Source organism: Gymnogyps californianus, chromosome 13 (assembly GCF_018139145.2).
Source record: "Gymnogyps californianus isolate 813 chromosome 13, ASM1813914v2, whole genome shotgun sequence".
Classification (NCBI taxonomy): Eukaryota; Metazoa; Chordata; class Aves; order Accipitriformes; family Cathartidae; genus Gymnogyps; species Gymnogyps californianus.
In genome coordinates this window covers 15,956,491-15,980,959 of record NC_059483.1, presented here as the reverse complement: position 1 = coordinate 15,980,959, position 24,469 = coordinate 15,956,491, and the positions used below count along the sequence as shown (strand labels likewise).

The 24,469-nt window shown below is 38.6% G+C and overlaps 1 protein-coding gene across 1 annotated transcript in view; it reads left to right on the top strand.

The window, feature by feature from the left end:
- CACNA2D3 (calcium voltage-gated channel auxiliary subunit alpha2delta 3) overlaps positions 1–24,469 on the top strand; it is a 483,288-nt gene that overhangs the window by 182,767 nt on the left and 276,052 nt on the right. The gene's annotated exons all lie outside the window — the stretch shown is intronic.

Here is a 24,469-nt window from a genome sequence, read left to right as displayed (position 1 = left end):
GAGCTAGGAGTGTCTTTGAAAGATACAGGGTAGATGGGAGGGGAATATTTTATTAGATTTATGCTCTCAAACTTCTGGGAATAATTCTAGCTGTATATGACTGTATACACAGCTGCTGTGAGTTTTCAGGTAATATTTAGGAGGTATAAACTACATCAAAATTTCTACTCCCCTGACTATTTGTCATAGGTGCTGGCTAGCACATAGCACTAACAAATAGCGATATTAGGAGTGATGGACTTAGGTCTAAAAACTGGGGATGCAAACTGCACTCAGGTACATGCTTACTCATTTTCCTTTTGCCACTTCCCTTTGATCAGAGGGCAGAATTTCGTAATTTTAGTGTGCTTATGCAGCACCCATCTATTTATTTTTCTCAAGCCAGTAATAAAAGAAAAATTAAGAAGGAAAGTGCCAAAGTTTCCGAACAATGTCTACAGTATATATGTCATTGGTCTGTAGAGAGCTGCCTAATCTCATTATCTGGTTCCTCTTCCTTGTTTTAACTGTACTAAAAGACAGCTAAAAATACATTAAATGCTCTTCTCGTAATACATTCCAGGCTAGCAATTGTGGTAATTCATGCAAGGATATTGTGTAATCACAAATGGAAGGAGAATTAATTCAAATAGGTTAGGCTGGTAAAAGAAGCAATTGATACGGCAGCTTCTCTTCGAAGTTATGATTCAGACTTGAGAATCTTGAGAAGCCAAAAATCATACAGTAATGTCTTAAATTAGGGATTACAAAATAACAAAGCTTCCTAGAGAGTATTTGAAAGGTTGTGAAATGATTAATATGGGATATTTTGAAAAGATTTGGAAAATGCTTAAAGCTTCTAAAGCTACCAAACCATTTTTTTTTGTGCAAGTGCTAATGTTTATTTAACTGAGCCTGTCTATAAATTAATTCATTCCAGAATTGCTAAGGAGGAAAAGAAAGGGAAAAAAAGTATGGTTGCAAAGGGATATAGAGGTCAGGCAATCATGTTTTTCTGGAGAAGCAAACTAACCTGAGTAGTTAGTGAGAGCAGTAAAACTGAAGGACTCTGTTACATGATATGTAGTACTGCTATGTACAGAATACATTTTTATATGCTGATTAATTACAATTAAAGGCCAAAGTCAAAGGGCTTGTTGCATCTTGTTTTGGCCTCTAATACAGGGACTGCCTGTAGAGATGGGGAAGATAGAGCGCTGTGATGATTCCTGTTTCCACTTTGTCTAATTCAAACCAGCCAAAATCATCACTTCATGCAGCTGCAGAAAAACATTTTTTTATCATTTAAATGTATTCCAACTGCTGAAATCTGGTTTGTTGCTGATATTTTCCTTACACATGGACATGATAGTCTTGGCTTGGAGACTGACAATGTCTGGAAATGTTACTCTTACCAAGAAGAAGCCTGTATACTTGTATTTTTTGTTGCCCATTTCTTCAGTTCTGTAATGTGGAGGGTGGTAACAAGTTAATTAAATCCTAGCCTGAGGGTACAGGCAGTACATATTGATAGGTTTACAACCAAGTATCTGCACAGCACCATTTCTCTAGAAAATGCCTGTTGTTCGTTTCCAGGTTATGTTTTATTTTATTGAATTACTAGGCAAAACCACAGCCCAAACTCACAGTTGAAAACAGACAAGTGTGATCATTGAATATTTAAACACAGGACTCTCAGGTCAGCATAGGAAAATGAACTTTTAATTTGTAATCTAATTCTAAGGTTTTTCCTTCATTTTTGGTTTTTTAGTTGTAGAGAAATTGATAATTTGCAATGGGTTCAGAGGAGAGTCACAGGACCCATCAAAGGATTGAAAAATGTGCCTTAGATTGAAAGACTCTAGGAGCTCACTCCATTTAGCTTATTCAAGAGATGATTAAAGGATTAATTACTTGATCTCTAGTAAATGACTAATACCAATCTCTATAATCTGGTTGCCAAATGTTTAAAAAGATCCATTGGCTGAAACTGGGTTCCATTATTTTGCAAATTGCACAGATGTGGGCTCAGTTAAGGCATGGGGGGTTGTTTGTGGTGGGGGGTATTTTTGGTTTTGGGTTTTTTTTTTTTAAATGAAGATGGTTAGTGGTCTATTAGAAGGGTGTTGTCCTATGTCCGTCCCCCCCAAGCCCTTAATCAAGACCAGATTCTTTTTTGTTTGGTTTTGAAAAAATACATAGTCTAGAATTAGTTTGGGGAAAAACTTTGGCCTGGTCAGCTTGCATGACCATAGTGATCCCTCCCAGCTGTAGAATCACTAAAGTTAATGTTCACAGTCCCTAACGAGGCTCTAAATGAGATTGGCTTAAAAATCATGGGACATAAATACATTGCTATTCTTTATATACCTTCTGGCTCTTTCAGCCTCTGCATAGAAAAGCTTAAAAATATTGATGGTAACAACAGGGCTAAATAATTCCCATTCTAAGGAAACTGTCAAGTTTAGAATCTGAAAATAAAAAGCAAAAGCAAATTTCATGACATTTATGGTGAAATCAAGAACGCTGAAATACCATAAATATCAAAACTAAGATATTAAAATTTAACATGGAACATTTTGAAAAGGAAAACAAGAACCAATAAAAAAGGCTGCCAACCTGATTTGTAATCATATATGTAACTCTAGTGCCATCGTTGAGTACAGATTGCATGCATCTGCTATAAATGTAGAAGGAAAAATAAATTAGTTAATTTAATAAAGAGTCACAGTTTTGCATTTACAGTACTCTTGATCATCATTGTAAAATATGAAGAGCTGGTCTGGTTATTGATGTGCTCTTAAACTTTTCATTCCCCTCTTCTGCACACTCTTGTCCCCCAGTTTCTCCATCTCTTACAGTGCACATCAATCATAGAATCATAGAACGGTTTGGGTTGGAAGGGACCTTAAAGATCACCTAGTTCCAACCCCCCTGCCGTGGGCAGGGACACCTTTCACCAGATCAGGTTGCTCAAAGCCCCATCCAGCCTGGCCTTGAACACTTCTGGGGATGGGGCATCCACAACCTCTCTGGGCAACCTGTTCCAGTGCCTCACCACCCTCACAGAAAACAACTTCTTCCTTACATCTACTCTAAATGTACCCTCTTTCAGTTTAAAGCCATTACCCCTTGTCCTATCACTACGTGCCCTTGTAAAAAGTCCCTCTCCAGCTTCCTTGTAGGCCCCCTTTAGGTACTGCAAGGCTGCAATAATGTCTCCCTGGAGCCTTCTCTTCTCCAGGCTGAACAACCCCAACTCTCTCAGCCTGTCTTCATAGGGGAGGTGCTCCAGCCCTCTGATCATCTTCGTGGCCCTCCTCTGGACTCCCTCCAACAGGTCCCTGTCGTCCTTATGGTGGGGGCCCCAGAGCTGAACGCAGCACTCCATGCGGGGTCTCACGAGAGCGGAGTAGAGGGGGAGAATCACCTCCCTCGACCTGCTGGTCACGCTTCTTTTGATGCAGCCAGGATACAGTTGGCCTTCTGGGCTGCAAACGCACATTGCTAGGTCATGTTGAGCTTCTCGTCAACCAACACTCCCAAGTTCTTCTCCTCAGGGCTGCTCTCAATCCAGTCATTGCCCAGCCTGTATTTGTGCTTGGGATTGCCCCAATCCATGTGCAGGACCTTGCACCTGGCCTTGTTGAACTTCATGAGGTTCACACGGGCACACCTCTCAAGCCTGTCAAGGTCCCTCTGGATGGTATCCCTTCCCTCCAGTGTGCTGACTGCACCACACAGCTTGGTGTCATCGGAAACTTGCTGAGGGTGCACTCAATCCCACGGTCCATGTCACTGACAGAGAAGTTAAGCAGCGCTGGTCCCAATACCGACCCCTGAGGAATGCCACTCGTCACTGATCTCCACTTGGACATCGAGCCGTTGACCGCAACTCTGTGAGTGTGACTATCCAGCCAATTCTTTATCCACCAAGTGGTCCATCTGTCAAATCCATGTCTCCAATTTAGAGAGAAGTATGTCATGGGGGACAGCGTCAAATGCTTTGCACAAGTCCAGGTAGATGACGTCAGTTGCTCTTCCCTTATCCACCAACACTGTAACCCTGTTGTAGAAGGCCACCAAATTTGTCAGGCACGATTTGCCCTTAGTGAAGCCATGTTGGCTGTCACCAATCACCTCTTTATTTTCCATGTGCCTTAGCATAGTTTCCAGGAGGATCCGCTCCATGATCTTGCTGGGCACAGAGGTGAGACTGACTGGCCTGTAGTTCCCCGGGTCTTCCTTTTTCTCCCTTTTTAAAAATGGGGGTTATGTTTCCCCTTTTCCAGTCAGTGGGAACTTCCCCGGACTGCCACGACTTCTCGAATATGATGGATAGTTGCTTAGCCACTTCATCCACCAGTTCCCTCAGGACCCGCAGGTCCCATGGACTTGTGCACCTTCAGGTTCCTTAGATGGTCTTGAACCTGATCTTCTCCTACCACAGGCGGTTCTTCATTCTCCAAGTCCCTGCCTTTGCCTTCTGTGTTGGGCAGCGTGGCTGGAGCACTTGCCGGTGAAGACTGAGGCAAAAAAGTTGTTGAGTACCTCAGCCTTCTCCATATCCCAGGTAACCAGGTCTCCTGTTTCCTTCCGGAGAGGGCCCACATTTTCCCTAGTCTTCCTTTTATCACCGATGTACCTATAGAAGCTTTTCTTGTTGCCCTTGATGTCCCCAGCCAGTTTTAATTCTGTTAGGGCTTTGGCTTTCCTAACCTGATCCCTGGCTGCTCAGACAATTCCTCTGTATTCCTCCCAGGATACCTGTCCTTGCTTCCACCTTCTGTAGGCTTCCTTTTTGTGTTTGAGTTTGTCCAAGAGCTCCTTGTTCATCCATGCAGGCCTCCTGGAGTTTTTGCCTGACTTCCTCTTTGTTGGGTTGCATTGCTCCTGAGCTTGGAGGAGGTGATCCTTGAACATTAACCAGCCTTCTTGGGCCCCTCTTACCTCCAGGGCTTTATCCCATGGTACTCTACCAAGCAGATCCCTGAAGAGGCCAAAGTTTGCTCTCCTGAAGTCCAGGGTAGTGAGCTTGCTGTGCGCCCTCCTTGCTGCCCTAAGGATCTTGAACTCCACCATTTCATGGTCACTGTAGCCAAGGCTGCCCTTGAGCTTCACATTCCCCACCAGCCCCTCCTTGTTGGTGAGAACAAGGTCCAGCATAGCACCTCTCCTCATTGGCTCCTCCATCACTTGGAGAAGGAAGTTATCAACAATGCATTCCAGGAACCTCCTGGATTGCTTATGCCCTGCTGTGTTGTCCCTCCAACAGATATTGGGGTGGTTGAAGTCCCCCATGAGGACCAGGGCTTGTGAACGTGAGGCTGCTGCTATCTGTCTATAGAGGGCCTCATCTGCTCGGCCTTCCTGGTCAGGTGGCCTGTAGCAGACCCCCACTATAATGTCACCTGTCCCTACCCTCCCTTTAATCCTGACCCGTAAGCTCTTGGCTGGCTCCTCATCCATCCCCAGGCAGAGCTCCATGCACACCAGCTGGTCATTGACATAGAAAGCGACACCCCCTCCTTGTCTCTCCTGCCTGTCCTTCCTAAAGAGCTTGTATCCTTCCATTCCAACATTCCAGTCATAGGACTCATCCCACCGTGTCTCCGTGATGCCAATAAGATCATAGCCCTGCAGGTGTGTGCACATCTCTAACTCTTCTTGTTTATTCCCCATGCTATGTGTGTTTGCATAGAGGCATTTAAGTTGGGCCCCTGATGAAGCTGACTTACTGGCTGGAGTGGCTGGAATTCCTTTGTGCTGCTCTTCAGGTGCTCTCCTGCTGACCTGTGATCCCTCTCCAGGCTCTGGGCATCTGTTGCTGGCACTGGCATCAAACTGGTAGGAGTGGGCTGGATTGAGGTTCCCCTCCCCTGGCAACTTTAGTTCAAAGCCTTCTTCACCAGCTTGGCAAGCCTATAACTGAAGGTGCTCTTCCCCTTCTCTGACAGATGGACCCCATCAGCCCCCAGTAGACCAGGTTTCTCAAAGCGAGTCCCATGGTCTAAGGAGCTGAACCCCTGGCTGTGGTACCAGTCTTGTAACCATTTGTTCATTTGCCAGATTCGACTGGCCCTTTCAAACCCCTTCCCTTTGACTGGGAGGACTGATGAAAAAACTACCTCTGCTCCAGAGTCCCTTACCGCTGCTCCCAGGGCTCTGTAATCCTTCTTGATGCTCCTCAGACTGCTCCCGGCTGTATCACTGGTGCCCATGTGAAACAGCAGCAGCGGATAATAGTCAGCAGACTGTACGAGGCTTGGTAGTCTCTCGGTGACATCCCTGACACGAGCCCCCGGTAAGCAGCACACCTCTCTAGAGAGTGCGTCAGGTTGGCAACTGGGTGCCTCCGTACCTCTCAGAAGAGAGTCACCTACTCCTGTCACTCGTCACCTTTTCTTAGTTGCATCAATTAATGTTAAAAATAGAAAAGTTCCCTATCTTTGGAATATAAAGCCTATGGGGCTCAGAAAACACTATTTTGGCATTCCTATAATGTTCATATACTGAAGGAATTCAGAAAAAAAAAGTGGGATGATTGTGCTTTACAGATAAGTGTGCTTATCTGTCTGTTAATACAGAGAGACCTCTCTCAGCTCTAGGCTGTTTCACAGCAAGGCTGGCAGTCCATTTAAACTGCAGAACATTCTGATGGAATTGGCCTCCTTCATTTTTCCTGAAAATGACTGCTTATGATAATGTTTTGCTTTTGAAATGTTTAAGCACACATCGGGATTCTAAATCTGTCAGTGCATTCTGTTTCTTCTCTTTAAGCACAGTGTATTCATTGCCTATAGCCACAGGATTTGCAAGGCAGTATCCTTTCAAACAGTGAATAAATAATTAAGTAAGAAGTTCTGTGATAACTGTCTTAGCAAGTGGTAGCTCTTTCTTCCATCCACAAATTTGGTAACTGGCAATTATCAACTGTGTACAAATTTCTGACAGAAAGTAAGGAAAAGGGTTCTTAGTGAATTAATCATATAGGTATATTCATAGATGAAAAAGGAAGGGAGGAATAAAGTTACTTTTTCCATGTTAGAAGGAAAGTTTAGTTCTGGAAAGTACCGAATCAATCTGAATCCAGTTTGGACAATGCAGTACTAAGGCAGAAGTCCTGGTATGAGAACAAGTGTGTATAAGGTGCTGTCTAATTCAGCTGCTCTTGGTTTTTTAATAAAGTTTATTTACATGGGTTATGTATCAGCACCAAAGTGATTTTTCATATCTCTTATTTTTTATCTCTCTCCTATTATTTTAGAATGTAAGTGATTTGGGACATGCTACTGTCTCAGACATATTTTGCATATATACTTCCGTAGGTATACTTTCCAAAGATACTCAGATATACCTTTCTACATATCAATTAGTATATTTTAAACAGCTATTGTGGAAAAGATTAATAATAATGAAAAATGATTAATAATTTGAAGTTTACATGTTTTCAACATTTGCTTTATTACTTTCTGATATGCTAGTAGTATATTTAGAATAACCTAGGAATCAGACATATAATTAAAAAGTAGGCAGTTGCAATGTGGGCTAGGCTTTCTGGCAACCATCCATGGAGAACATGGTTTCTGGCAGTAGGATAGCCACTGGGAAAAAGTAGGATTCTATAATGGATTTATGTACACGAGGAGATGATAGAAGAAGCATTCAGAACACTCAAATCTGATCTTGCAGATGTTGATAGCATATAAACGTAGAAGAAAAAGAGAGTGGCATTTTCCCTTTTCTTAGTATGAGAACGTAGGGTTTAACTTCTTAAAATCCTACATTCTTTGTCCAGAGTATGTGCTGTATCTGAGCTGAAGAACCTATTCCAGTTTTGTTTTTCTAAGTCTATGTCACCTCATATTTACCTATAGTTGTAGACAGCAATTACATGTTTTCTGCTATTGAGTTTACACTCGGCATTTTTTCAAGTTCTTGGAAGAAGCTTATGAATAATTGGCTAAATGTGGATTTCAGAGGAACGTAGATGAAAACTAAAGCCAGGGTGAAGGTGAATGTGTCTTGGTGACACACACTCAGCCAATTCTAAAATATGGCACCTGTTGAAAAGTGAAGTATAGCCTAGTACAGTACCAGAAGTGACACACAGCAGGATCTCATCTGCTTATGTTAGTGTTGCATAAAGTCTAGGAAATTCAAGAGGATGTTGATAAATAAATTATCTCAATATCAACTGAAAACAACTCCTGTTTTTGAGCTTTTGCAGTCAGTCTTTGTTTATATGATGAGGTAAACTTTACATTTGTAGTTTGTAGAAAGAGAAAAGCCCAGGTTTTCTTCTTTTGAATACTTCAGAGATTTCTGGATGCAAGCACTTCTCCTTGCCTTTTAAACTGTCTTTCTATTGTACCTTTCCGTTTTTCCCTTAGGTCCTCAGAATTGTGGGCTTTTGTATTTTGCAAATTTTACTCTCTCATTGTCCTAGTGTTCTTAGTTGTTAAAAACAGACTAATTCACTAACATAATTGACTAACTAATTTAACTGGCACTGAATTCTCCTTTATCAAGTACTGGTGCAAACTAGAGGGTTGGACTCCTTGAAGTCAATGACATTATTGTTGCAAAACCAGTATTAGACTGCAGTTGCCTCTTCTATCCCTAGGAATGCAAACAGGCAGCTACTTAGATACATCACAGCAGGCACCTGGCCATCTGGAAGACTTTTTAATCCTTTTCCAGTTCTAGGGAATTACTCCAGCGTTTCTTGAATGTTTCTGGGACTTGAACTTGCAGAACATTTCCAGAATAACTGTAAAGTGTAAGAATTTGTAGTGATTTATAAGGACAGTTGATGCACCATATGTTTTCTCAAAAAGTGTCAAGCCTTTTGTTTAACTACCTTTTGTTGTTACCAAAAATTAAGTAGTTAGAATTTTGGATTTTAAGAAGTTTGGTGTCTACAGGGTAGATAGTAAGATTCTTAGGTACATACCTCTATAATTTGATTGCCTTGAATAATTTGGTTTTTTACATGGGTAAACAATGTCTCACTCAGACCTCTAGATACAAATGAATACAAGAAAACATGAAGTGATGCAGGCCTTTTACAGTAGAAACAGAATAACAAAACTAAATGGGTTCTAATTGCAGCTGGATACAAAAAACCACTGTCTTTACTGAATCTCTGTTTAGAGTAAATGTGCTCAGTGTAATAATTTCTTCACTGTAAGAAATTTAAAGCTAAGGAGAGACTTCTGTGCCTGAGAGCTTTTTCAAGTATAAAAATATTATTTATTTCTAAAAATCTTATGTCTCATAAAATCTTCACTGGCGCTCTGCCTCCAGATTTGGTCTGGACTAAAATATTACACACACAAAACCTTTCTAAATGTTCTTAAAAATGCCTTTTAGAATGAGGTCAGTTTTACTTTCCTAGTGGGTTTCTGCTACCTCCATTTCCTTTCTTTGTCTTCCCAAGAAGACACAAAGAATGAATGTGGTTATTCAGGCCTAGTTTTGTACTAACCCTTAGGTGAACTTGCATGGTTTTATCCTCACACTGACTGTTTCATTTGTTCCCGTTTAGGCCTGTACTAACACTTTGACAACTGCACATTGTATTCCTTTTCTCATTACATTTTTTTCCTGCATACCGAAAAACACATTCTCCTATTTTCAGTCCTGAACTTATATCTCAAATTTCTGTAAGAGCTAGTTCTTGCTTGATCCCCTTTGTGCTTACGATTATGACAATTCGTCTCCAAAAAAGCTTTACCTATAAAGAAGTTGTGAAGTGTCTCAAGGCACAATTGGATGTATGATGTCAGCTGCAGGTTATTGGGGGATAAGAAATTACTGCTCTCTGCAACTTGTGCTTGCTGGATATTACTGTCCCGTTCAAACCAGCTGTCATAAGCTGTTCCGTAAGCTCTTTCCGAAACTGGTTTGGTAAAAGAAATCAGATCAGCATTTTTTCCTAGCAGGGTGTTTGAAAATAGAATCATTTTGTCAGAACTAGGGGGGCAGTGACCGTATGTGAATCTATCTACCAGCTCTGGGCAGTAGTCTCAGAGATGGTGAACGTAGACATGTGCCAACAGAGGTAGACTGGGGAAAGAGGCTAATCTCTTTACTGGGATCAGATCAGGTGCAGCTTGAGCAGCATGTCTGATTTTGCCTTTAAAAAAAAAGAGAGAGAGAGAATAAAAATAATTTTTCTTGGCAATAGAAAGGAAGTAGGCTTACATAAGTTGATTTAAACTAATGGGAGTTTTTTTCCTTTGTTGTCATTTCTAGTTTACTATATACATAATCTTGTTTTACTTGCTGAGTTTTATAATGGAGGAATATTTCCTAGAGGATAAACCTTCATCCTATTAACACAGCTGACTGGAATTAAATGCATTCGAGAGCTTTGCAAGACTTAGTTATCCATTGAGTTTTTTGTATTTATTAAAAGTCATTGAGCAAAGAGTGCAAACTTACCGCCAGATAAACAATAGATTTTCAAATTCTAAATGCTCTTAATTACTTTAAATGTATTTTTGTTTTCATCACTAGTGAATGTTAGAGGAAAAGACGTATAGGCACATCTATGCTACGTGGTGGAGAGTTGTGCAGCCTGTTCTTACCCCAAAGGATGTTGACATATATACATGATTCACTGGAGTATTGCATGAAAATATTATGGATGCAAGATAGTTTTGTGACCGTGGTTCTGCAACTAAGTTGTCAAATCCTGGATCAGAAGAATTGTAATTTAAGGTGCAACACAAGGTTAATGTCTCTATTTTGCTTCCAATCCAGAGATAGCTAGGTTGCAGCTCTGCCCTGTCTTCCGTTTGTACAGCATACGGCATACAGCTTTTGAGACATGGTATTTTTGTACACCGGTATTTTAGTGCTCACTTGTTTTCCCATAGTTTGTTTCCAGTGGGATTCCATTATCTAGCCTGAGGTACAGTTTCTCACTTTAAGCTTTGTGACTATTGAAGAGTTTTAGACCTGGTTCAGCTATCTGGTACTCCAGCACAGCACCAAGTGCATGCCACCTCCCCACAAACAGTTACGTTCCGTTGATTTTCATGGTCTTAAAATTTAACGCTTGCTGAACTACTGTGCTCTGTGTGGGGAGATTGAAGCCTATGCTTCAAAGTTCTGTGGAACTGACATCTACATCTTTTAGCTTGGGCTTTTTTGTGCTTTACTCCTAGTAAAGTCCTGGGGTGAATATTGCATAAATACTTAAATGCCAGTCATTCTAGGTGCACACAAGCAGAAGCACCATGCTGGTACAAATGAATAGGCTTGTTCTGAACAGACTCAGTTTTGGAAATTTTTCTTCCTAGTTTGATTTACAATGACGTCTGTTGAAATTAGTTTAAACAGGGGAATGTCTACTCTTAGTTTGGAAGAATTCGTAGACTCTGTGAAAAGAATTGATTACTGTCTTTGAAGTGCCCAAGGTGAAATGTTGATTGGTATGTGGAAAAGCAGGATGTTAAGGAGCAAAAGGAGCATGTTAACATGACTACATACAGTAAAGTACAATAATAACTATCTTCCGTAAATGGAGCTTTGATTCAGGAAGGCACTTTGAAGCACCTTCCTGCTTTCCTACTTGTTGCTCAAGCTGAATTAAAATACCAGCGTCTGGGCATGTACAGATAGTTATTCAAATGCATTTTCCTTTTTTAGAAACTTGGTATCAATAACCGCCCCATCTAAAAGGCGATGGACTCTGCTTCAGGGAGGAAGTATGCTCTGTGCAGGAAGAAGAAAATACGTGAGAATCAATTACCGATTTTAATAACGATATGTCAAAATAAAGCATAAAATTTCCTCAAAAGTGTTGGGTCTGGAAAGTTACTCTCCAGCTTTCATTTATAATGGAGAATGGGGCTTATACTATTGAACCATGTTTCAACTTTTTCCTTATATGAGTACATTTTAAATAAAGGAAGTTGCACAAACTTCTAGCACAGTGCTTACACTGATTTCTTTTTAATGATGACATTATTTATACTGAATACATTTCTCTTAGCATTTTCCTACAACTTTGTCTGACATTTCATAATGTCTTATCAGTATAAAAGACTGAATTTTCCCATCCTTTGTTACATCAAGCAAGTTATATTTCATAGTACTGCCACATGATTTGGAAATACATTTTGGGGTCACAGTCATGTTTTTGTGAATTTTGTAGTTGAGTAAGTCTTCATTCCCAACTATAACGTATTTGAGAGGGGAGCAGGTGAACAATGTGGTTTAAATCAAATAATCATAACTGACTTTTAAAAATCTCTCCTTAATAACAGTTCCCTCTTTCCTACCCCTGACATTAGACTGCAATATGTGCATTCTGCTAGTTGCTGTTTTGGCACTAGGAAGGATTTTTTTTCTTATTATCAGATTGGCTGGTCTTTGGCAAATACCTATCAGCAGCCCAGAGACTGGTTAGCTTATAAAATCTCTGCTATCATAAATTGGCAGGTGCCTTAGTAAATTACTTTTACATTTTTACATCATTGGGCCTGGTTCTCTGTTAAATTAGGAAATATAGGTATGTTACGGGGAAGATCTTTAAGAAAGCTGGAGAATAGTGTGGGCATGGTCAGGTGAAAAATTAATTTCTCCAAATCCTTTTTGTTTGAGGTGTTTAAAAAAAAAAAAAAAAAAGAAAAAAGAATAAGATGACATTGGATTGCAGATTGTCAGGTATCTATCCAGGTATCTTTAGATAATGAAGTAGTAGCCTTAGTGCAAGGTGTTGCTGTGTGACAGAGCAGAAGAACCAAGAAAGAAAATAAAATTTGATGATCGGTGTTATACAGTCCAAGATTTAATCTGCTGCTTTGAAAAATAAAAGCAATAATATAAGTTTTAACTTAGAGAAGTCTGTCTGTATTCCGTCTGTTCTTTCCATCCTCAGACTGTGGTATAGCTGCTCTTCTGGTGTTTTTGAAGTACAGGAAGGGATTTTATCAGTGCTTTCCATAACTGCAGAGTTTTTCTGTGATGGATGCTGAAGTCCATGAATATTTTCAAGCATTTCTGTCAACAGGAGATATGGTTTATGTCAACTCAACTAACAAACATAAGGCACACAATATGTTGCTGAGAGGCTCAAGCTGTGTCATCAGCATTTTAAAAAAAATGGTTAATGAATGTAAAATACAATTAAAAGTTCAATAATATGTAAAAACTTAAAGAAGTCTTCATTAATAATAGTCTAAATTCATTTTTGCTTGAATTAATACCACACAGAGACTAATCCCACACCATTGGATTTGAAATACATTCAAGTATTAGCAACCGTTTTGACTCTGTAACAGTGATCGCTCTGAGTAAATATGGATTTATAAAAGAAGTGATTAAAAAGTATCTTACAAGTCTTGAAGTATATTTGGACTTCACTCATTTCAGAGACAAGATGACTACAAATATCCTGTATTTTTCCTATGGATTTCAATTCAATTTTTATTATTGCTTCTCATTATTTTCACAATTCAATTGCTTTCCATGTGGAGAGCCCATATTTAGCATTCTTCCAAACTTAGTATATTTGATTTGGTCTTTTTTTGCATGCTTGTGATACTCTTCTGCAGAAATAGGCTTTATCTCTTTCTCTTATAACTTTGCTCATGACATGATTATTTGTAGCACATGTGTATTGTCTTCTGTGCCTCTCTTTGTCTCTCTTGTCACCTATTGTTTACTGGCTTTTGAAAGTATAGATTTTTATCATGTGACTTAAACCTTTGTTTAAAAGCTTTGTGTTATGATTATTATTATTACTATGGAAAGTTGGCAATCAATTATTTGTGTGCTCTCATATTATTTTCTGGGTTGTATATCATAGAATAGTTTGGGTTGAAAGGGACCTTTAAAGGTCATCTGGTCCAAACCCCCTGCAACGAGCAGAGACATTTTCAGCTAGATCAGGTTACTCAGAGCCCCGTCCAACCTGACCTTGAATGTTTCTAGGGATGGGGAATCTACCACCTCTCTGGGCAACCTGTTCCAGTGTTTCACCACCCTCATTGCAAAAAATGTCCTCCTTACATCTAGTCTGAATCTACCCTCTTTTAGTTTAAAACCATTACCCCTTGTCCTATCACAAGATATTTTCTTTCTTTTCTTGCAGTTCTTTCCTTCCTTCCTATGTCCATCTTCATAATCGCTAATACTTTAAGAAATGATTTACAAATGGTATGAATGCAATACAGCTTTGAATAATTCTGAACTCAGTGTCTTTAGTAACAAAAGCATCAGGTCTAGTCTGTGCTTTTCTGCTTACCATGTTTACTTCTTGAATGCTGGAAACATTGCAAAAGTAGGTCTTGGACTTAGACTTCACAAATTGTCTTTAAGTTTTGCTTGAACGATTTAGAGACTAGTAAAGAATATCACTTGTGTCAAATGGCATTTCCATTGCATGATTTTTCAGTGCGTGTTAAAAGATGAGTTTATGCACTACAAGTCAATAAATGCAGACTCTAATCAAAAGTTTTGCTTGCCTAGGAAAAAAAAACCTGCTGCATGTAATAGAGCCTTCTCTAAAAGATATTGAAATGTGATGAACCACAACCATTTTTTGATTAAGTGAGGTTTTTTCAATTTGATACTTAAAAAGAGCTATGAATATCGTTCAGTCATACTTTCCTATCAATGCCTTCCAAGTGGCTGTCAAAATCGAGATTACCTATTTTCTAGAATATTAGAAGGAAAAAAAATCATTTCTCAAGTGATGCAGAAAGATTATAATCTGCAGCTAGCAGATATGTAAGACCCTTTTCCTGCAAGGTGTGAAATTAAGAAATACAATCTTGTCTGTCACTGTCGCATATGATTTTATGGACTATGCTTCTGAAAATTCAACATCCTGGAGTTGTTATTTAAATAGTCATGGCCACATATTGTCCTGGACCACTATATTTATGTTTTGAAATCCTTCCCCTGACTTGTTTGTCTTCACATTTTAAGATCTCTAGGACAGTGTTTTCACTGTCTTCCTAATTTTGGTCATTGTTTAATTTAAAAGGAACTTTCTTAGTCTAACTGATTTAGTCAAGGTTGCAGAGAATTTCCTATCTTCCCATATTTCTTTGTTTTAACTCTTACTTGCTATTGAACAAAGATGCACAGACCTCCACTTGTTCCATCTGGTTTTGCTCAAATTCTGCCTCAAATCCGATTCCCAGAGTCTACTTGGGCTGCTGCTTTGTTCTTACAAAGGGCTTTAGCTTCACAGATTATTATTTTTTTTTCTTTTTTCAATTCTCTGTCTTTAACAGCAAGCCTTTTGGAAATGTTGGCATCACCATGCAGGATGTATACTGTGCTTTATCTTTCTTGTATCCTAGTCTGTCTCTGGCTGTGGATCTAATCTGTATGTTTCTAATACATCCACATCACCATGGCAACTAGATGTCAGATACAGGCTACACGGTAACATTCAGTTTTTCCTCTAAAAAGCCCTACTCTCCACCACTCCTTATTTAGCAGCTGTTGCTTAGTTACTTGGGGTTGGGCTTTGCCTTTTGACAACTGTGAGCCAGTGAAAGTTTGTTAATGTGCACTATCTCAGGTACAACATTAAGAGGCTTTTTGACCTGAGACAACTCTGTTAATCATGATGCCTCCCCTACTTCCTTGTTGCTTCCAGGGGCAAGAAAGTGACAATAATTTACCATTGGCCTATAATAGTAGAAAATTACTCTGTCTCCTCTTTTATCTTCCCTTTTTCTGTATTATTGTCTCTGATGAGTATTAACTTCTCTGATGACTGATTAGAAGCTGTGAAGCCACCATTTTAGCTCACATTGTGAAGGGTTGGAAGCAGCAGCTGTTTAATGCTGTTATTCCTGTCCACTTGGGCCTGGGTACTAGGTAACCCGTATAGGAATGTATAAAGGCATATCCACAGTACACATTGGAGCTCAACTGAGAGGGTTGAAAGCTACTGCAGAGAGTGGAGTTGCAGATAAATGAATCCTGCTATAAGGCTCCTCATTAGCTCATGCTTGCTGCCATGCTAGTTCAGCTCTGTGACTTCCAGCACTGGAACTGGTATCTCAGTGTGGTCCTGCACTGCACTTACTTGGCTATATGTGTAGGTGGGCTCAGTGTGAATGCAGGGAGGTCTGTTGCCTCAAGTTTCATAAGCATAAATTCACACTGGGTCCCACTGACTGCCTCTCTAGAAAACGTCTCAGGTTTGTACGTTCAAACTGAATTTTGTCCTCACTTGCTGCAACTCACCTGTTTTACTTTGAGGGAAGTTATATGGGAATGGTGAATGAGTGGCATGTGAACCCTTTGAACTGTAGGGGAAGAGCGTGGACTACAAAGACAAAGTTTTCAAGAATGAGGTAAATGAAGCACAAAAGCAAAAGTATCGCTAGACTGAGAATATGAATAAGAACGAAGGCAATGGCAACCTCTCTTTGAATTGGAGTGAATTTACTGAACTTGAGGAGAGTACATTTTAATCTACGTTAACTGAGACTTTTTAAGTAGTTTTAACCCAAGCACTATTGCTGTCCATACTCTCAACATCTCTGATTTGGAGGCATGTTGTGTTTGGGGTGCTTACCTGAATAGAAGTCCAACAAGTTATTTCAGCTTCATTTTTTATTATCCTGGGGATTGCCTACTTTACCCAAGCATCCCTTAAGTGAAGCAAGTTGTCTTCTCGCCTGTTTACAATTAGCATCACTGAATGAGAAAGAAACTTTAAGCGTGTCAGCACTGGAATTATGGGATCTGTCCCCAGACAGTCACAACTGCAGAACCAGTAAGGAGACAGTTAAACGTGTTGGACTAGTTTAATTAGTGTTGCCTCATCCAGCTGCATTTGGCTTTTAAAGATGTGTTGGTAACATGTTCCTTGCTTGAAAGGTCAGTCTGGAATGCAATGGTGAGAATTTCTTACATGAAATATACGTTATATTGCAGGATAAAAAGGGAATGGTATGAATTATCATTTAGACATACATTTTTTTAAATTCAAGAAAAGTTTGAAATTCACTTTCTCCAAAAGTGATTTATAAACATAATTCCTCCTTTTTGTGAGACTGAAGTGGTTTTTTGTTGCCTTGTGGATCAGTTTCCTACCTGGCGCAGAAGTTAGTGCCCAAAGCTAGGCATTATTTATTTAATGTGTGTGTCTGCAAAAAGATTCATTCTTTTTCCTTCAGCAGCAATAGCAATAAATTCCACCCAAGCAGGTTTACGAAACGTCAGTTAGGGCATCATTGTCCTGTCCCAAAAGCAGTTGCCTTTGTCTTGCACCAAGTGCAAAGAAGTTTAGTTGCTTTCAACATACAAGGTGTCTTCCTCCTTACCTTTATTCTCTGCATTTTGAGTCTGGAAAAACATTGTTTTTGAGGTTTTCTTGGTGCTCTCTTCTGTTTTTGTGTAATCACTGTGTAACCCCAAGAAAGGTTTGAGCCTATCAAAAAAACCCAAACGAACAACAAACGAAAAACCCACTGGACATCTGTTGTCTACAGCTATGTACAGGGTGTGTGTATGTAAATATATATATTATACACTAAACATGTTGTTGGTATTATATGCCAAATTATTTTTTGAGAGCAGTTATTTCTACTTTCTTATCTGTGTCTGTGAAGACTTTCTTGTAGGCTTTTGCTCATCATTAGCCTCTAGTGTACAAACTGTTTCCCTCTTTTCCCATAGTAATATACCTTTACAAAAAAAAAAGAAAATGAATTGTAATTGGTTTGTTCTCTTTTAAAGTGCTAACTTTCCTTACTTCTGTTTATTTCATTATTTTAATGAGAAAAAGCAATCAAGAAAACAGGATATGTTCTGTTATTGGCTTAAAATAACAAATAGGGAAAAGTACCCAGGGTATCTTTTAGTGTGGAATATATTAGTGAAAAAAATCTCGTCATTTGATACAAGATTATTTTTAATGGACTGAGTTTATATGCTAGGAATGCATTGGGGAGTTTTATTTGTTTTCCAGTTTATTTTGCTTTATTTAAAGATTTTTCAAGACTTAATTTTCTTCATGAACTATGTTGGAAAAGCATTCTTAATCTGTAAACTTAGTGGTAATCAATGTAATAGTTCTGGGTTTCTGAAAACCTTTAGGATTGAATATGCAAAAACATTTGATTAAATGGTTGTATGGCAAATATAAAAATCGTAGCTTTTGTTTAGTATGGAGTGAAGAAGATTGACATTTGACAAAGAAACATAGAGGTTTATCTAAAGATACATTTTATTCATTTTGTCTACTATTTTAGAATACAGTAATAATTTGTCTCTCCATCCTGCTACATAACACAGACCCTTCTTTGATTTTTTTTTTTTTTTTTTGGATCTGTGTTGTGTGAAGAGGAGAAAAGAAGGTTTGCTCTTCTGGTTAAGTATTAGTATGCTTGGCTAGAATATAAACTGTTTCAAAATATTGTTTGGCTAAAAACTTACAAAGACATTTTTACACTGTACTTTGTTTATCTAGGTGTCTTTCTTGCAGACTATTTGGCACATTCCTGAAGGAGCGAATAGTGTTTAAGAATCCGTAACTGATTTTGTAATGTATTCATCCTGAGATGCATTTGTGCATCTGCTCAGTGTTTTCAGTATGTTTTAATACTAGCCTCAGAGGTTTCGAGCCAGCTGAACATTTTCATATGTGAGGCTTTTTCCAACTATTTTTTGTTTGAATAAAACCTCCATTCTACTCAAATTGTGCAAACAGTCTTTTGTACAAGAAAGAAGTGCTACACAAGGATTATAAAGCACTACAGCAGTAAGGGACCGTTGATTTGAGAGGATGAGAGACGATGACTTGTCATGCTAATAGATAGATGTGCTGTCGTATCTGATACTTGCACATTCATACTATGTTGATAGTCCCAGGAATGTAGCAGTAGAGGTTTAGTTTGTTATAGCCCAGTAAGACTGTAATGCATTTTACATGCTAAAACATTTCTCTCTAAAGGTTCTCAAGCCTCTATTTGTTGTATGCAAGAGGCATGATGTGTTGATAAAACTAGGAGGTCTTTAACATCTCCTGTTCAAAGCATTATTTACTGGTCCTCACTGCACTGTGTTGTGTCACTAAGTTGGTCTGTTTCTATAATTCCGTGTCTCTCTCTGAATATCTGAGAAATAGGAATTAGACATTTATCGTGAAACGTTAGTTTACAGGTTTGCATGGTCTTGTGTTTTAAATGGCTTTTGTAAAGATTTGTGAAGAGGTCTGTCCTTGAGAAACTTCCATAAGGATGACTTATTTCCAAGTCTGTGCCTTGCCTTTGTCATACATCACTTTGACAAGAGCTCTGCTAAAATTGTCCCTTTTGGTGTGTTGTGCATTAAATATTTTACAGCACAGTTGGCTTCATTTAGCAGCAGTCACATTTGCTTTCTTTTCCTCTAATTTGCAGTGTGTTCCACTGGCTTCCTGTATTGTTTGTCAGGACACTTTTTCCTGCCCTGCCACTTGCAGAGGTTTAGATTTCCTGGTTGCTGATAGTTACTGGTCCCTCAGCCTGTGCAGAAATTTCTTCTTGCCATGTGTCAGAACTGGCTCTTTTTTCAGTATTCAAGACTAATTTTGCTTCTGTGATAAAATTGTAGTGCATATAGGGTCTCTATTCAATTTGGTTAATTCGTATGTTCTGAGCATTTGTTTTCTCTTTCCTACTTGGAAAACTGTTTCTAGCAGTCGTTTTTCATGTTGTTTGCCCTGTCTCTCAGTCACACCCTGGCATCCTAGAGTACTGTGGTGTGGTATTTTCTTACCAATCTTTCAGGTTTCATAGTCTTCAATTTGTATCCTGCAAAAAAGTGGAAATGAGTACATTTTTCTGAAAATACAGAAATATCCTGGTATCTGTGGTCACAATTTATGGAGTGATCATCTGTCAGGATTACTGGGTTTTGGCTTTAGTTCTCCTCAGCTAAAGGCCTCTTAGCAATTGCTGGGTAGGCAATCCTATTTTGTTAGACTATGTTAAGTGATAGGTGTAATTGCCCCATGTGCCTGGCTCCTGTGACAACAGCTCTATTAAAGCAGCATCTTTCTAGTTCTTCCTGGGATGCACAGTAAGTGAAGCCTTTGGGTTTTGCTCCAAATTCCTCCTTTAATTTTAAAAAAAGGTAATGTTCTGTGTTCATAGATCCTGCTTATATGCTGTTTCCAGAGCTTTGCTCTAACTGATTCACAGATCAACCCGCATACTGGTTCCTTTTAGCTGTTACATCTGATGAGTTAAGCAGGGTCCAACCAGGTCAGTAGCTGAATGGGTGACCTCAAAGGTACACTGATTTGCTGCAGGACATTTTTTATAAGTGGCATTCATTAAGTGGCAAGCTCTTAGCGGAGTCAGAACTGAATCTCTATCCCAGAATGGTGTTAGTGAGGAGTTTGCAGCTGTAATTCTGGCTTTCAAATGAAATAAAGTTGAATCTCGGATCACCTTGTTCACAAAAAAACCCCAAACCACAAACCCCAACAAAAAAAAAACAAACCAAAAAAAAGCGCCCCAAACCCACTCAGGAAACTCAGCATAAAAATAAACGCATCTGGCCATACTCCAGTTCTTCTACTGCCACTTCAAAGGAGAAGGGGAATGTTATTAGGGCAATGTTGGAAGCTGAAACACCTAAATACCTCCTACTATGCCTTTATACAGTTACGCACTTGAAGTCTTTACCACCCCATATGCTTATGAGGAGAGAATGTGATTTCTGACATTGGTGAATGGTTCTCAGCACATGAAGCAAAATGGACAAACACCTTCTTTTGTGTCTACAGATGGCCAGATGCTTTAATCTGTGAGCTGATGCATCCACATTACCCCATGGAGGCAGAAGGAGGGGAAGAGAGAGAAAAAAGCAAAGGCAGTTGCCAAAATTGGCATCCAGCCCCAGCTCTTGAATGTGTTGGACCACCCTGAAAAGCATTCATATTAGTATTGAGTAGTATAATTATTAGATTGTTGGTGAATGTCCCAGCAAAGTATGTGATTTTGTTATTCTTTAAAATATGACCAGACTAAATACATTGTCAGTGTCATCAAAACTAAGCTAATATTGTTGCTATCTTTGAGCCAAAAGGATGCTGGATTTTGCATTCCTTTTCCAGTGCTTGGTCCTGTAGGCTGTGCTCATACTGCTTTATTGTATGACAGTACTGCTCTGCAATGTTAGGGATTGCCTTTGAGGTCGTCAGGTATTACAAGAAGGAACACCATTTTGGATGCCAGCATCTTTGACAGCTGTCCAGGAGAAATTAATGGTTATACTACAAAGGTAATATAACAGGGGAAAAAACTAAGGATCATTGCTAACATTTTTTTCTTGGTAGTAAAGCAGAGGATGGCAAGAAAGAGAAGTATTCCACACTTTCTTCATAGTCACTGAATTCCTCAGAGGTCTCCCTTATTTTCTATAAAGCTTTCTGGAATAATTAGAAAGCAAAACGCGTCATGCGTGTATTAGTTTGTTCAATAGACTTATTCTACTCTAGATATTTTTATGGATTCTGTGAATTAAAATACATTTCATTATAGTGCTAACCTTTGGCATGCTGTTGCACATCTTTCAGTCTGCACACCTTGGTTGCCTTTGTCGAGACTTCAGACCTATTTCTTCAGGTCAGCAGTATCTATGGCAGCAGCTTAATTGCTACATGCATTTGTACTGTTCTTTGGCAATTTTGTTTCAGATTCATGTCAGTGTACCTATTTGCCTGGGGGTTGGTTTTACATTAAATATCAGTAAAAAACAGGTAACATCTACACAAACAGTATTGGAGCAAAATCCCATATAATTGCAAGCCAGCCCATCTGAAAGGCGAGGGAGAGGGAATATTTCAATTATATTTTAGCTGTTACTACCAGGAATCAAAAGCAGCAATTATGTTTCAAGAATTGTGGCAGAAGCTATTTAGATTTATTGTCTTTGAGCCCCATAACATCATGTTAATGATTTTGCATTTATATTAAGCTTTATCTTTTATTCTTTTTCTCCCTCCCCAAATTTCTGAATATTCACAAGCATTAATTTACCACTATTGATGTATAACTGTTTTGGGGATGCAGATGACGTTCACCAGTAATGTAGAAACTTAAGAATACTGTTTCTAAATGAATTACTGGGGGCAACTTAAGCAATTCAGTGTAATTACTAAAATTGGAAATTGCCCAGAACTACAAGCTTAACATACAGGTTATTAGAAGATGAGACTGTAAAATTTTAATGAGGATATATGGTCAGGAACTCAGTTGTATTTAGGATGGTGCATGTGGACAGAGATGCATCCACATAGCAGTCATTATCAAATTTAGAACAAGGAGCTTGGGTTTGAAAACCTTCTGCCTTGAAGACACAGTAGCTAGTAAAGACACACGATTTCTATGTGAAGGCTGTAGGCCTGCAGTTTTGTACTGTGGATACATTTTTTTTTCCCCACTTCACTTTTCTTTGTATTCTAAGGATTAAACTGAGTGTGACCTTACTTGCTTTTTTATAAAAACGGTTGATGCATAAAATGTAACTTGGTATACTGTAAAAAGAACAGCCAGCGTAATAGATATGTAGGGCATAGGAAGGTAGTGAATTATCACCGGGTTTCATTTTGAAAGAACCCAGTCATCATAGGTCACATTTTAATTGTGCCCTCTTATTTAAAAAGCCTGCTTAATTCTCCTTTCAGCTAAAACATTCCTATTAGTTTCAGAGTCACTGGATTAATGTTTATAGTGATCAGTATTTGGGTGATTAGTGTTGTCAGCCTAATGCAAAATATAGACTCAACCAATCACACTCAAGGAAAATTTCCTGATTCTATTTCCATGGAGTTCTCTAATCTGTAGTACAGATACATAAACATTAAATGGCTCTTCATATATGGGCTAAAAAAAGTAATCCACTACTGTGGTGGCATGGATATTTTAATATGAATTTTTTAAAAGTGATTTATATATGTATTTTTTAATATATAAATATAATTTTTCAAATGGAAGGAATATATAAATATATCCTTCAAATGGAAGGATTTCACATTCAGTTCAGAGCTTAACAGGTGGACAACTAAAGTTGTCCTGTGACCTTATGGAGCCTGGAGCATATATAGAATTCAAAGGAAATTATCATTGGGTTGGGAGGCAGAGTGAAGGTTCTGCTTGGATGAGTGACACTATAGCACAGATTCATTAGGAAAGGACATTAAAATTAGCGTCTGAGGAATCCAGGATGGAAGACATCTGATGAACTGATGATATTGTAAAATACTAAGGTACAATGTGCAGTCTTGGAATGAGATCCAAATGTAAGTTGCTAAGAACCACTACAGTTTATTTTAAATTTAAATATAAATTAAGATAGAATTATTCTGTTTGATTCATTTGGCTTTTCACTAATCCTGATGACTGAAGGGCATACGAAGAGCTTACAGTCTTCTAGAGGCTTGAGGAAAGGTTCCTTGTTTTTCCTCTAAACAGGCTTTTCTAGCAACATTTCCAAGAAAAAAAACAAAACAACAAAACCAACCCTCTGAACTATGTTGCTCTTTTCAAAGATGAATTAATTGTAATGCTGAGTCAATAATGCCACTGTACTTTTTAGTGATTCAGATACTCCACCAGAACTTGGGTATAGGAGCAGAACCTACCCAAACTAGCAGAACAAGTTTGAACTAGTACTGGGAAGTTCCAGTGGACTGAGAATAGGATTCTCATTTTAGTGCTTCACTTCTCATGTAATGTCTAAATGCTGAACAATGGATCAATATTTTGGGGTGCTGAAAAAGGAGCATATTTTTACAAATGGATGATAGATCCCAGGATAGGCAGTCTTGACAGTTAATTTGTGATGTCTTAATCACAGCTTGTTATTGGAGTAACTGCAGATTTGGAAACAACTGGACAATGGATTTTGCCAGATAGGCAAAACTGAAGTAGTACCGTTGGACTCGTGACATCGGTTTGTTTGATATGTGTCTGGTTGGACAGATTTTAAATGTATATTTCATCCTCTAGAAAAACAAGTAACTATACTAGACATGTTTTAAAAACAACATCTGTTTTGTTGACCTTGCTTTTTCCCAGTCCATCTATGTAAACCTAAATATTTAGATGAAAGCAACATTCAAAGATTTGTAGCTGAGACTTTTCCCATTTTCTGCTGTTTTTCATGATGAATGTAAGGAAAGATAACAATTCACCTTTTTTCCACTCCATTAAAATCACATTTTAAGCAGTTTTCTGAAATCAGTACAGCAACATTATTTTGCAATCTAATGGAAGCATTATTTCAAATGCTTGAGCAAATTTTACTGTGTAGTCATGTATGCACAATTTTACAAATGAAATAATACATCTGTGATGATTCCGTTTTTTCCTTTCTATTCTGCTGACTTCACATACAGATTGAATTGGGACTTTAGTATATCTTAAGTGTTTCTCATCTTTCAAAATTCACAGTTTGAAATTGAGTAACTTTTTAAGATATGTTCATTTATTTCTGATTTCCCTCTATC